Source organism: Aquila chrysaetos, chromosome 2 (assembly GCF_900496995.4).
Source record: "Aquila chrysaetos chrysaetos chromosome 2, bAquChr1.4, whole genome shotgun sequence".
Taxonomy (NCBI): domain Eukaryota; kingdom Metazoa; phylum Chordata; class Aves; order Accipitriformes; family Accipitridae; genus Aquila; species Aquila chrysaetos.
In genome coordinates this window covers 68,728,701-68,744,180 of record NC_044005.1, presented here as the reverse complement: position 1 = coordinate 68,744,180, position 15,480 = coordinate 68,728,701, and positions in this window count along the sequence as shown.

Below are 15,480 nucleotides of genomic sequence, written 5' to 3'. Positions count from 1 at the left end.
TGCAAAAGTTAAGCAATGAGAATTTCCTAAGAATGCACTAATCCTTGCAATGTAGTAGTGTAATCCATATAATTTATATGAACTATCATCCATGTACTCTCTTGACCTCAGGGCAACTGTATATTCAGCTATCTCTATTCAGACTCAATCATAAAACTACTAGAGGGAGTGAAAGAAGAATACACTTTTCATTAAATTTCCAGATGTATCATGGTGGTTGAATTTCATAACAGATCAAATTGTGTACTTTTTATTTATTTATCTACAGATCTAAAGTACTTACAGACTTCCTATTTCCATAGTCCTGATAGGCTTGGAATCTTTAATGGAAAATTCTTTGATTTGATCACTCATCTGTGATAAGTTTTCATTTTACAGGTGAAAATTAGACATATAAGCAGACTTCACGACCAGAGGGTAAAAAAAAAAAATCAAACTAAAGGTCTTTAACACATGATGCCACATTTTTAATTACAATTGCAATCTGAAAACCTGCCATGAATACCACATAGCTGGTTATTATTAGTTAAACTCTAGTTGATCCTGTACTGTCAAAACACATTTCACTCCACATTGCTTGGAATGATTTCTGTGTTTGGGACAGAGGAGGGGCCTTAAAACCTCCCTTATTAAAGAGGAATTCCATAGAGCAACTTTCAATGTAAAAAAATTCCATAAGTACTAAGACTGTACTTCTGTGAGTACATGTAAACTTCTGACTCTTGAAAGTTCTGAGGAATCTGGGATCCTGCTCGTCTGTGAATCTACCATCTCCTCGACATAGCTGTGCGAAGGGGCAACAGTTCACCAAACATTTTCCAAGTATGCCTCCTGGTTCTGTACGCAGTTTAAGTACATTTTCCAATTTCCTTCTGAAGCCAGTGGCAGCAGTTATTGGTGGTCCCTTGTGAGATTTAAGAAGTAGGGGTTAGGGCACTTACATACTGACAAGACTGTGCTGCCTTGCAAAGTACAGCTCTATTCACTATCGCCATTAATACGGGGGTGTTGGTGGCATCACTGCTCAGGTTTTATACAACTGGCTAGTACTTCCCAAGTGAGTGAGAGACCCAGAATTATTTCTGTCCTCAGACACATGTATTGCAAACATTTTTTCACAGTGTCTAGTAACTGATGCCCTAATTTTCAGGTTATGGGCTCCGGGTGAAGCTACAGATTGTCTAGTAAGGTGGATCTACGTGTTCTCTGTGGTGCAAACAGTCAATATACATTAGGTTAGAGAGAATGAGAACAGAAAGACGCATCATAGGTTAGCCTCATGGTGCTGGGAAGTAAAAGAGGGAAAGACAGTGCAGACAAGGACAGTGGATATCATTTCATAAATATGCATTTTCAGGGCATGATTCATTTGCTCTGTTTTAGACATATGCATTACTATGAGACATGTTGCATACCAGAAGTGTTGATATCTCTTCATTGGCTATAAGGATATTTTGGGGTAACTAGCTTAAATACAGATCTCTGTGTTCTGGTCTTCTTAAAAAAATAAAAAAAAAAGAGGAATGCTATCTGTCCTTTGTTACCTAGAAGCTAAAGCATGCCGTTAGGAAAAAGTCTGGAGTCTACTATTTCCCTAGAAGACTTTACATTAAATAGGTCTTACTATAAAATGCATCAGCTGATGAGTATTAATTAAAAAAAGAAATGAAATTTTTCAGATAGTACGTCCATGGAAAGGTAAAGTGGAATCTGGGAAAAGCTTTTTTTTCTATTAATAGGGAAGAAACAAGAAAGAGATCTGCTAAGAGAGCTAAGAGACAATGGAAACAAAGATAAACTTTATTCATGGGCTGATGAAGAAATATTACAAGTTAAATTTTAATATTCATTTTGCAGAAGCAGTAAAATGTCCCCAGGGAGAGAGCATCTGTACTAATATGGTTTTAGCCTTGGACCAGAGATGAAAAAGCAAAGGTGGACTTTTACAGCTTGAAATTGTCAACATTTGGCTGCAATATAGTACTGCATTCCTGGGGAAGAGGAAATGGACGGGCAAGAAAGGTTTGCATTGGTATGGCAGGAGTGGTTAGGGCCAATCCCAGAATGGGGGAAAGCAGAAAAGGGTTTGTTTCAGCAAGTGCTGGTGGAATGGAGATTTTTCTCAAGGTTTAACATATTAAGCCTTTCTTCATGGGCCTGTTGCTCTTAATTTTTCATTGCTTTCTTTCAAAGCTCTTGCTACAGACAAGAACTTAATTAAATATTTTAATCTCTATGTTTTTAAACTTATCAGCTTTAATCTGTCCTTTCACACCTAACCCATAGCTAGTTTACATACTGGTCCCATATTATTTTTGTATCTTTGGATGTCTACATATAAATTAATAATAAAGAAATTATAAAATGTTTATTTTGCACACTTCCATAACTATTTCCAGAGTCTGGCATAATGCTGTCAAAAGTTCAGCCCTAAGTGTTTATCACTCCTTTTATTAAACATAGCCACATTACAGCTCCATTATTTTAAACACAAGAAGTAGATAGACAGAAAATTGTTTCCAAGCCTACATAAAATATCATTTTATGACAATGAATTCTGATTATTATGAGCTCAATACCAATTTGACCTTATGCTTTTAAATACCTTTCCATTCCACATTACTTGGAATGATTTCTGTATTTGTACTAGGAGACCAGTGTTTCAAAGTCCCTTATTGAATAATACCAACTGGGAGTCTGATGTACTCTTCCACATGTGTTATAAACAGATTGTATTTTGATTTTCAAATACAACATTATTACAGGAGTTATACTAACAAGCTGAATAACTAACATCCATACTTCATGTTTATTGCTGCCTGCATAAATTTTAATTAGGAAGCTGTATAAATGTTCAAGAAACTACAGTATAAGCAGAGTAACAACTAAATACCTGTTAATGCAATTATAACCCAGTTATCTCTTTTAATTAAATGAGTTTCTCATTATTAGAAAAACAAGAATATCTATGAAACTGCAGGAAAGCTTCTCCCAAAAGTTCTTGTAAGGCAGTTCTGTTCATCAGTATCTAAAGGTAAATCAAAGCTATTGCCTTCTCACTTAGTTAAATCGTTCAGTGAATAGTAGAGAGCATGTTTTAGAACTGTAGGAGGTGAACTGCCCATAAAGGTTCTGGTTCATTAACAAGGATGTCTGATGAGAGATCAGAATGTAATGAATTGTCAGCACCTAACAAAACCAGGGAACAAACACAGTACAAAAAAAGGAAAGGCATAGTTCACGGAAAGGCCTCAGGAGAGCTCTTTGCAAGCAAAGGCAGAGATGTAAATGAGTTATTTACAAACTCATTTGGGATAACACATTTGAAATATGAGTCAACATTAAAAAAAAAAAATGCAAAAAAATTGATTTATTGAAATAGTGGCAAAATTAGTAAGGTCAGAATTATCTTCTCACAAGTCTATATAGATTATACCTGCAGCAGTGAAATAATAATAATATCGTCTTTTTAAAAAATATTAGAACAATTAAATGGGAGGCATGTTTTTTATTTAAATTTTGAGCTGTAGTGTATTAGCCTAGTGTATTAGCCTTTGTTTCCCATTCTATTAGATGAACATCACATTTCTGATTATATTATTCAGTTTATTTTAATTTTGCAATGTGTCTTTATCAACTATTTACATACTTGCATGTTACTTTCCATTAACATTTCATTTTATGTAGTTGGAGAAGATATAGTGTTACATGTTTGTTGTAATCATAACAATATTATTCTTAGCAAAGGTATTTGTGTTTATAGCTTACATATTACTAGCATTCTCCAGGAGAGTGGAGTAGCATGATCAGGGTGAAATATAAGACTTATATTTCTGTCTTTATTTCTACTATCAATCAGTTCTGTGATATCTGGAAATTTACTTCCTCTGCCTCAGGTACCACTCCAGCAGACACCATCTTTTGCAGTGTGTATGTAAAGCTAAGTTTCTGCTTAAGCAGAATCTGTTGAATAAGAATTTAAATAACCAACTTGTATGTTGTGACCTGTTCTGATGATAGCAAAGACTTGCAAAAAGCTCTTTTTCAACAAATGAAATCTTAGTTAGAAGACCCTTTCCAAACAGATACAAAACTGTCCTTAATGAATATACATATGTCTTTTTTCCTTTTCTCTGATCTATTCAAGCTTAAAATATTTCATCTCGTAAGTCATGACTGAAACTGTGTATGTTTTATCAGAAAATCTTGAAGCTTTTCTACGGTTGGCACCAGAGAAAATCCTATTTCCTACTGCCTTGTGCCTGGTGCCATTAAAGTCTGGCCTTATGAGGAAGAATGTCTCATAAAGGCAGTCTCCAGAAACACTTTTCCAAATTGGACAGGCCTTCAACTAATGGTTACATTACAGGTCATAGCATTTCCACAGCTTGCTATTTATACTTTATGTAGATGAAGACCTAAATTCTCTGCTGATTTCAACAGGTCTTGAAAAAAAAAGGTAAGTAGACAAAAGGGTAATGCACTGCAGATTAGACAAGTAGGTAGGTAGACAGACAGGTGGATTGGTAGATAGATAGTAAATCTCCTATTCTTCCAATTCTTTTCCATTCTAAAGCCCTTTCTCTAATAGCTTTCCTTTATTTCATTTTTCTCAAGGGAGCACTATGATAAACTCAAAACTTTTGGGTAATTATCATATACTGATTATGATATAACAGAAGAGGAAAAATTCACACAAATTTGTAATCATCTGAGACCTTATTTGGTTTGTTTTATGCCTTTCTAGTATAAGACATTTTAGACTATTTTAAAAACCTGCTATTTCCAACCAGGTGCCTCCAGGCATAGGTGCTCTTTCAAAAGAGCCTCTTGTTCTTTGAAGGGTTACACAAATCAATTCTCTGCCTCTATGGTGTAAGCACCACACACTGTAATCGTGGTATTTGGCCTCAGAGTAATTGGTGTGATTAATAAATGCTGATGGATCAGCAAACTGTTTGCTTTGTAAAGTTCAGGATTTGGGAGATTAGACTCAAACTGTTGTGTTGTTATTAATGTAATCAGTCCAACACAAAAAAAGATGGAGGAGATGGCAATTTGGCAACACTTCAAAATAAATCATGGCACCTTATTAATCCCTTGAGCTCATGCAGGATTGTTGAATTACTTAGCTAACCTTATTTGATATTAGCAAGGGTATAACATTAATGCAATAGGAATTTCATTTTGATGTTATCTAAAAGTGGGATTAAGCCCACAAAAGGACATTGTATAAGCCTGTTTTTCAGTGGTTAGATTGGCTGGCATGCCTTACAGTCTTCCTTCTCATAGAAAGCAGAAGTGACCAAGAGGTTTTCCAGGACATTCTTCAGTGAGAAATGGAGAATACAGGAAGAATAATGATGACTTCTAATTTTAAGAATTTCAATTAACTCCCTAGAGAAGGTAAAGTTAAGCTTCACTAATGCTTTATCTTGATTTTCTTTTCCTCCTTGTTTAAGTAGTAACACTCTTAAGGCTCTTTGAAGAATGGGTTATTAAATATGAAAAAATTACTGAACATAAAGTATTAATATTCTTATAGGCATGTAAAATCTTTGTCAAGTGAGGCTTTCTTAGGAATACTTGCATCTTTTCTTAATTTCTTTCCCAAGCACGCAGCCAGAAAGGCTATGAAATTGGCAAACTGCAGTCTTTTCTGTAAAGAGAAGATTTTTAGTAATGTATTAATGGCAGACATGGGATTCATGCTGCATTTTTTTATCCCCACATGACAGAAGTATTTACAAAAAGGACCTTCAAGGGACTTCCTCATGTCTCAGGGAAGTTCTAACAACTGCTGGTGTGTGATGAGATCAGTTACAGGTATCTGTTTGCAAACTCCCACAGGTTCTGGTTTATACCTCTTTTTGATTGGAGGTGCCTTTTATTCTCAGACTCCTCTTGTAGCAGTCTTACTTCATAAAATGTCTGTTGAAATTTAATTTTCTCCTTCATCTCTGTCATCTAAATGTATGGGGTTTTACCAACCTGAATTGTACCTCATAGGTACTGGTTAGGGTTTAGGGTTGTTCCAAGAGGATATATGATGTTTATTGCTAGCTTATATGGAAACAACCATCTTAATGTATATATTTTTCTTATGAAAGATAGATCAGTCTTCTGTAGAAACACAACTAATTCAATCTAACTTTCAAAGCAGTAATTTGACAGAAAGGACCAAATTTATACTTGTAGCGAGTGATGCAGTAATTCCTGAAAAATAGAAATCTATTCTGAGATGCTTTGTTAACTGTATACAGCTTCTTAAGGGCTGTTTGTTGTACCCTCATAACTTCAATACAAAAATGTTAAAAACAGCATTAATAATATTCTTTGTTTCTTTCTTTCTTTCTTTCCTTCTTTCTTCTCTGCTGTGTTGCAGCTGAAAAAAACCCAACTTACCATTCCAGATGGAATGATATGAATTATATAGAAAGATTTGACTCTCCCATTTCTCAAATTAAAAAACCCTGTGTTTTCATTCACAAATATAATTCTTATTAATAAATACATACAGTAAATCAGATTCCAAACTGTGTGAATGAAGCAATATTAAATGATCATTTATATCAAAAAAAAGGATAATAAAAGGCTAATAAAACAATACACTTATGTTTGCTAACACAATGCACTATAATTTCTTAATGGTTTCATTATTAAAAAAATAGAAATGTAGTAAGAATATTAGGCTTATTTAGATTTTTAACTACTAGAAAATTTACCACTATTCATATAAATGTAAGACTTAAAAAGAACAATGCTCGTTGAGATGACCATCATAAATATACATCATTAGGCCTAGCTGCTCAAAAAAAATCCAAAATAAATACAATATGGATTCAACCATATGAACAGTTACATGAATATCATACTGAAATTCAAGATGTATGAGAAAAGGTGTCACTATTATGTGTGCAAAGGTGTCACTATTATGTGCGCACAAACAAACTCAAGCCTGAAATATAGTTATTTGTGGGTGGAGGTTTTTTGTTTGTTTGCTTTTTTTGTGTTTTTGTGTGTTTATTTTTTTAACCGTGGCTAAAACTATTCTCCAATTTTTACTGAATTCCAAGAACCACTTCCATGAAAGTATATTTTCCAGCACATAGACAAGCTTTCTTCTCAGACTGTTATTGTTTAGGACAATCACTAAGTAGCTTTCACTTTTAAGCATGTGCTTTCTTGAGATTACCTGCTATTCCTCTAATATTCCATAGGTATTTTTACAATGGAAGCAGAATCTCTTTGAACGGTCTCTTCCCCCCGAGGTTCCTTTGAAACTCCCCATTTTTATTGCTTGTTCAGCCTTTAATGCAAGTTACTCATGCTCAGATTATGAACCTGGGTCTTTTAACATATTGTAAATTCTCCCAGGACACCTTTTCCTTGCTGCCCTCAGGGGAATACAGATGTCAACCTGTGTCTTACTGCAGTCTCCCTGCTGGCGGCTCAATAGATCAATGGTATGCCTAACAGGCAAACTGCTTTCAGTAATGAGATAATCCTGAATCCAGATAAAGTTCATGGTACTCCCAGCATTTGCAGTACAATGGTGCCTGGGTGCACTGTGGTGAAACAAAGTCAAGTTGTGCAGCCAGCGGTAGCACATTTAGCACCACAAGTTCCTTCAGCTTCCAGAAACATTAATTTTTGGAATGACTACCAATCCTGTTGTGTTTTGGCTTGTTTTCTATTCCTCTCAAATGCAGTCAAGATTACTGCTTACAGTTGCAAACTTTCAGATAGCCTGGTCAGTTATGGTAATTAGATTTGAGGGGGGATTTTTTTCATGTGGTCCCAGATGAGACAGATCAGAACTATCTTTCTTAGCATAATATTTACCAGGGAAGCACTTGCATTCAACTGCAAGGAATTAATCTTCTTAGCTGACTGTGTCCAAGTTCTTGTTTCCCTGGTCAGATGGGTTGTCCTGCACACTGAACAGAGGAGACCCCCAGCACAGGTTCCAGGCTGCTCAGCCCCGAAAGGTAAATTCACTTGACGGAGGAAAAGGAAGGAAAAAGAAATAGTTTGCAAAGGCAGCACACCCAACGCAAAATTTTGACGCCTAATGGCAGCAAAATAGTGAATTGCAAAGCAAAAATACCAAATTATTTTTGAAACCTAGGGAAAAAAGCCTAATTAATTGGCTGCACAATTACACCATCCACTAAGTCCTGAGGCAGGTGGCAAGGGCAGTTCATACCTCTTGGAGCTATTATTTCAGTCTCTCCGCAGACTCAGGCCAGGATCAGACTACTTTAAAGCTCAAAGGTGTGAATTTATCAGTGCTGCCAGGAAACCAAGTAACTTACACTTACTTTGAAGCAGTGGAATGACTTGAAGTCAATGCTAAGATTGCACACCACAGAAGCAAGTGTATTCTCAGGCAGTTTTGATAAGTACCAAACTGGAGACCCCAGGAGCAAAACACTGCTTCTTCTTCAGCTTTTCTTCTTTTTTTTTTTTTTTTTTTTTGACTGGTTGGTTGGATTTGTTTTTTTGTTTTGGGGTTTGGTTTTTTTTCCGTTTTGTTTTGTTTTGATTTTTAATTTGTTCGCTTCCTTGTGGAAGTGGGAATAGTAGTTCTGAGCTAGGGCTAGAAAGACCCGAAAGATAAAAGATAATGAAGTAAAGAATAAAGGACTAAAAATAAATTCATAAATAACCCCTACTACAGCCAGAAAATGATGGTCCTGGGTAAGAGAAACCATTTTTGCAAAAACCTGTGGTTTTGTGGAACTGAAGGAATGTATGTATTCTTATTTCTCACTTAATCAATCCTTTTCACCTTCTGTTTCTTTTCTCTTACATATTCTGTTTGTAACTGGGTGAGGGGGAAGGGTTTTCATCCTACGCACAGTACTTCATCTTTCCCTTTCTTAATATGAAAAGACAGAACAACCTTTTGAACCAATATGATATATCACTTTATTTTCTTATCTCTTCCTTTTTGCCAAACAGTTCCATTAGGAACAGATTTGTTTCAAAGTCCATATGGTGATATAACATCACTGTGAGCACTCAAAGGGCACTGAATTAGATTGTGGCTCCAGTATGCATGGAGCCACTGATTTTGTGCAAGCCAAGATTTCACCCATTACCCTTCGGAATGGTTTATATTTAGAAGTTCCCCAAGCCCTTGATGACTGGAGCTGCTGCATGAACTGTAGAAAGCTTCAACTTGTGTTCTCAAAACTATAGCTGGATTGTGCTGAACTATTTTTAAATTCTGATCTCCCCATACTCAGAGATTATTGAAAAGATGATGCAGCAAAGAACTGTTTCTTTCTTTTTGTTTGGTAACTCTCGAGCAATAGCCTGTGTGGCCATACTAAGTAATCTGAAGTTGACTCGGAGAAAATTCCAGATCCCTCAAAAGGATCCTCTTACCAGGCAATGACGTATTTCTATTCTGGTACATGACTCAAAGAGCAGATGTCAGGAACCACCCTGGACATCCCAAGCCACTGTCTTATTTGCTAGTCTGTAGAAGAGCTTCCTTATTGTGTGATTCCTTAGAGGAAGTCCTCCCTTTGACAAAACCTAATCTCATCTGAATGAATCCACATATTCAAATACATGTCATATTTCTTTTATTCCACTATCTTGTGCAAGACTCATTTGTCACCTTTCTCTAAAGCTGACGATAAGATGATTTTCAGGCACGCTTCACTGGGTAACTCTGCTTATTCTTCGCTATAGGTGGACTTGAACCTGTGTCCTGACTGTCTCTGTATGACAACTTTAGTCCAAGCTTAAATTAACTAAAAATAATAACACTATTTCAAATGAAATTAAATAAATTTTTCCACACAATCTGTTCCTCTACATAAAAGGAATTAATAGTTATTGCTTCTTCAACAGAAATTCAAATGATAACTTTTAGGAGCTGTAAAATCAGGTATTGATGGAATAAAACCTAAACACAGTAGCTTCAAGCTGCTAACACCACTCCCTTAGCCAAAGCCAACAGATGTCCTGTCATGGTTTAAGCCCAGCCAGCAACAAAGCATCACAGGACTCCTTGCTCGCTCCTCCCCACCCCCTCAAGTAGGATAGGGAGGAGACTCAGAAAGGAGAAAAAAAAGCAAGTATAACCTCATGGGTTGAGATAAGGACAGTTTACTGGGACAACACAAGGAGAAAAGTTACAATAATAACAATAGTATGAATAAAAGCATATACAAGTGATGCACAATGCAATTGCCTACCACCCAGAACCTGACACCCCACCACTTCCCCTGCTGTGATACCACACCAACCCCCCAGCCTGCTCCCCAGTTATATACTGAGCATGATGTCACATGTTATGGAATATCCCCTTGGCTAATTTGGGTCAGCTGTCCTGGTTGTGGCCCCTCCCAGCTTCCTGTGAAAAATTAACTCTATCCCAGCTGAACCCAGGACAGCCCTTCTACCTTGATTTTATACTCACAAATCTATCATGGACTATATGAGTAGGTTATTGAGTGTGAAAAATATGTCCATTTAAAAAAAAATGGGATTTTGGACCTGACTACCTGTCCGTTAATAACATAAATTGCTGGCAGTGAAAAGAAACAGTGAGAAATGCAATGTCAAGGCCACTTGTGAAAAGCAGTTTCATAACTTCACTAGGTTTGATAGATAGGTAACAATTATATTCTTAAGTGAAAGGATATACCATAGAGAGATTAGCTGCGATTTTTTTCACACAGGTTACCATTTTCACACCTATAGTATGTAGTTATCCATTTTGAGTAAATAAATAAACATTTAACCAGCTTAATATTCTGTTGCTCTTTAATATGTCTGTATATCTTAGTCTTTCTGCACTGAAGAATTTGGTCTGGAATTCACTGAGACAGTGAAAAGGCTGCAAGGAGTTCCACAGCATCAAAGACTCTGAAATCTGACATTTAGAGCATTGTAAATCTGACATGAACAATTTATCAATTTAGCAATGACTTCAGAGGAAAAATTTGCTAAAAAGCATTCGTCTGGGTGTTATCTAACTAGGACATAATGCTTCAGGTCTCTGCAAAACATAACACATTTTACTTGCCTTAGATTACATAGCAGATACTGAAATTATCTTTAAACGAGTCAGTTGAGAAGGAATTGTGTAACACTAAATTATTTCTTATTCTTACAAACAGGTTGCAGAAACATGAGGGAAAGAACTGATGGGTTTTGGCAGGTACAAGTTCACTTCTGTTTAGGTTTCAAGAAGCAACCAGTACATCCTGGAGGTTTCTTTTTCTTTTTCTGTCCTTTTCCTCCCTTCTTTTCTTCTTTTCCTTTTCAGAACAGAATAAATGTCAGCTTCAGACTTCATCTCAGGAAAGTCAGATCACCGTTTAGTAAAGCTTTTACTGAGAGGCTTAAAGATGCATTTCCAAGACAGAACTTAGGAATTAGAAGACCAATTGCTCTCTGGTATACATTAGTTCTTGGACAACAATCTGGACATGAAGACTGCCATGTACAAATAGGTGGAATTTTGTTCCTCCCTCACCACCAACAAAACTACAGTAGAGAAATGTTTAGATTAAGTGCAATAACTCATTAAGGCCAGACGAAAACTGTACTCATTGACTGACTTCGCATCAGGCTTCGGATATGTGCTAAGGACATTCAGAAACTTAAATCATAGTAGAAAGAAACTCCAACGTACAGCAAGATCTGGTTTTGGCAATATTCCCCCTCCTACTGAGACTTGAAGCTAGATGACCCCCAGAGGCCTTATCCAAGCGCTGTTCCTATGATTTTGTGATTGACTCTATTCTGTTATTATTATCTTTGGCTTTCAGATAGGTTCCTAAAACAACGTTAGTTATTTGTTATGCACTATAAAGCACTGAACTGGAAACAGTGTCACCAAGGTGACAAGCAGCATCTTAAAAATTACCTGGTTTGGCCTTATATAAAAAGACATCATGGCATGATAATGCATACCCATATCCCATAGAGAGACTTTGAAGCATTTCTGGGAGTTGTGCCTCCTTTGAAAGTCCAGCCTGCTTGATTTTGAGAGATTGTTGAGACATTGCCATCCGGATCAAAAATGTAGTAGTTTAAAAGGCAGTATGATCTTCCCTCTTTTCTTTAAGGAACCTTCAGATGAAGCTTAGTTTTTTACAGAAAGTTGATATGTTTACTTTCTACGATTTTGTTGACAAACAAGAAGGAAGAAAGGGATAGATAAATCTTTATATTTGTGAATTATGAACACGGCTGGATACTGTTTCCACTTTTAATATATAAACAAGGTCCTTTTACATTTTGAAAAATATTGAGGTGTATTCTCTTATGCTTTTGCTAAAGACTATTGTATCTGATTTACACACACTGATTGTTTAGTAAGATTTGGATCATACCAAATCCAAGAACAGTAACAACATTTTAACAGATTTATTTGTTCGTATTTTTTAAAATAATATACTATTTAGACAAGCAAAAGCAATCATCCAAATAGCTTATTAAACCCACATCTATGCATATATAGTCTTCCATTATTCTGCACAAGTATTCTTTAAGGATGAAGTATGTAAAGTCTGAAGAAATCAGTGGGATTCCTTCATATATTGGTGTTTTTTAGGTAAGAGACAGATGTATGACCATCTAACAGGCAGTTTTGAACGCCTAATCTTTCTGTTCCAAGCCAGAGCAGAAATACAGAGTCCCCCTGAGTACTAATTAGGTCTACCTAAGTCATCATTAACAGGTCTGCAAAGCAAAGTATAGCAAGCCCCTCTCCCTACTCCATGCTGTGCCCTCTCAACCTCCATATATTTCACATTGGTGTTTTTCCATCTGCTACAACCTGTGTAACAAAATCTTCCTTCTCTATGTCTGATCCTGAGCCATTACAAGCAAATTCCATTTCTTAAAGGAAGGATTTTACAGGAAGAAGTTAAATGGCAAATTACAATTTTTGTGAGGAAAAAGCATCAATATGTAGACATTAACAGTAGGACTACATAGATGTAGGGATGTGTGAGAAGAATTATTTTACAAGAAAGCTTGGGTCTCAATTCCTGTCTTCTTTAAATAATTAGAAAAAAACTCTGATTACACGGGAAGTAGGATCAGGCCCTTAAATGTGTTGCTATAACTCTTCTTAAGACTTCTAAAGCTTATATTAGGATCTCAAATCTTGTCTGTCTACCTCAGAAATGAGAAGTGTATATTTTCATAGTGGTTAAATGTATATTTCACTGATTTAAAATGTGTTTTGCAAAGCTGTCCTTGTCACTTCTAGACTGATATATTTATATGCACTTTCCCCTTCCAAATTCTGTTTAGATAGCTGTAGAGAGAAAAAAAATCTGTCTGCACTACTGTGGCATGTTGTGTATCTAGACATAATTTTACTATTGTCACAACCTCAAGACTGTTTACTGAGACGGTTATGTAATAATATCTTTATTTAAAGACTCAAAACATGACCTTAAATTATGGGATGACCGAAAATACCTAGGACAGAAAAGGCACCACCACAGCAAGAAAAAAAACCAAAACAACCCCACACTTAAAAAATGTCTGGAATCTTCTTCTTGCATACTTCTTTTTTTTTGTACAAGGGAACCAATATCCATATTTTTTTCCTTTCAAGCTCTATTTTAAACCTCCTTAACAAGGATCTTAATACGTCTTTGATAATGCAAAGTAAATAAATAAAAAAACCCCATAGTTCATCCAGTATCAAGAAACAAATGTTAAGTCAAATCTGCCGTCTTTGTTCAATGTATTAGGCAGCATTGATTATACACAACAAATGACATTAGAAGAACCAAAAGCAATTACTCATCTTCTGTATTTTTTCTTGGTAATATAAAAGAGTTAAGTTATTAGCCATTCAATTGCTTTAAAAGAAATGTGATGTCTTCTAAAGTTTGCCAGTGAACATGAGGTGCTTGTCCACAGATAACCCCTAGAAAATACCACACTTCACTTGGGAGCTCGATGTAGGTACTAACAACACTTCCAGCAATTCACCTAGCACCCAGTATGTGCTAGGCTGTATTTCTCTTACTGTAATTCCCTTTATGTGCCTATAAAATTCAACACAAGGAGACCATGTGACATATTTTGCTTTCTTCATATATTAATTTGAAAAACATGGCTCAAACTAGTAAGAACTTGTGAAAAGGTCATACTACATTACCAAACAGATGAGGTTTTGTTGGGTAGCACAAGGTGTTTCAAGGAAAATGAAAATCATCCAGGGAAAGAAGCAGCTAATACCATGTTTTCACAAGGCCCCAGTCTTTTTCGTACTTCTGCAGATGGAGCACCTACTGCAGCAGAAATAAATATAGCAACCTTTTAGCTACATCCTTGTCTACTACCATTCACATTCTGTGCCTTTTCCATCTCTGATATGCACTGTCTCACCTTTTTCCATTATTCCCCAGTTCCCCTTTGTTGTATAGATAACAGTGGAAAAGTTATCTTTCAAAATGTGAGATATAATCAGCAATTATAAAAATATCCCTCTCTCTGCCATTAAGCTAAAGGGCAGATGACCATGGCCTCACCACCTTGGTCCACAGTTCAGAGTTTTGAGCTACAGTCACTACTGTGAGTTTGAGCTTGTGCAAAATACTGCATTATTATGATCCTCTCCAAACCAGTGATTGAAAGTTTTCCAAAGCTTTAGAGTGATTTTTGTGGAGGAAGCAACATACACTGGAATGAGAGCATATCTTACCTACCTTAGAGACTACCTCATTAGCAAGGATTCCTAAAGGGATAAAATACGACACCTCACTTTCTGCTTCTCCCTCCTCTGGAGTCCATCAAACCAAACTGGAACCTTAAATCTAATAGACTGAGTTTTCTTTCCTCTCTACATATTTCTTTCATTCTTTTTTTCCTTTTCTTCTTCTTTTCTTCTTTTCTTTAATAAACGAAAGTGAAAGCTACCCAATGAATCTTGAACATAATAACACAGTTCCTAATCCTTAATCTTTCTTTTGCCACATATGCGGTCAAGTCAGAGGTGAATTTTGCCACTACTAATGAAAGCAAGCTGAAGCCCGTATCTTTCTTCTGAGCTAATTTTCAACATGTCCAAAGTGGTTTTGTAGTTATTTGTTCAACTGTCAATATATTTTTTCTCTAGATAAACTGTAGTTTATCGGGACTAAACAAGTATTAAAAAAACAAGTGGGATTTAAAAAAGAAAAAAAAAATCCAGGGCAAAAACTATTTCATCCTTCTTGTAATATTTTAAATTTTCATAGCTAGTGCTATATTAAAAAATAACTAAATAAATTAAAAAATCCTGCTCCAAAAAGCAATTCCTGGGAAATATTGTGTCTGCCATTCAGGAACAATATTTAGCAAAAAGCTTGCAGCCAGTAACTTTTTCTGCTGCTGAGAAATATGAAATACTTTCTTGCAACTGTCAAACAAATACACCATCTGAGAACATTCCTCGTTGCTCTTCCAAGTCCTCAGTATTACCCCCAGTGGTCTAGGAGGCAA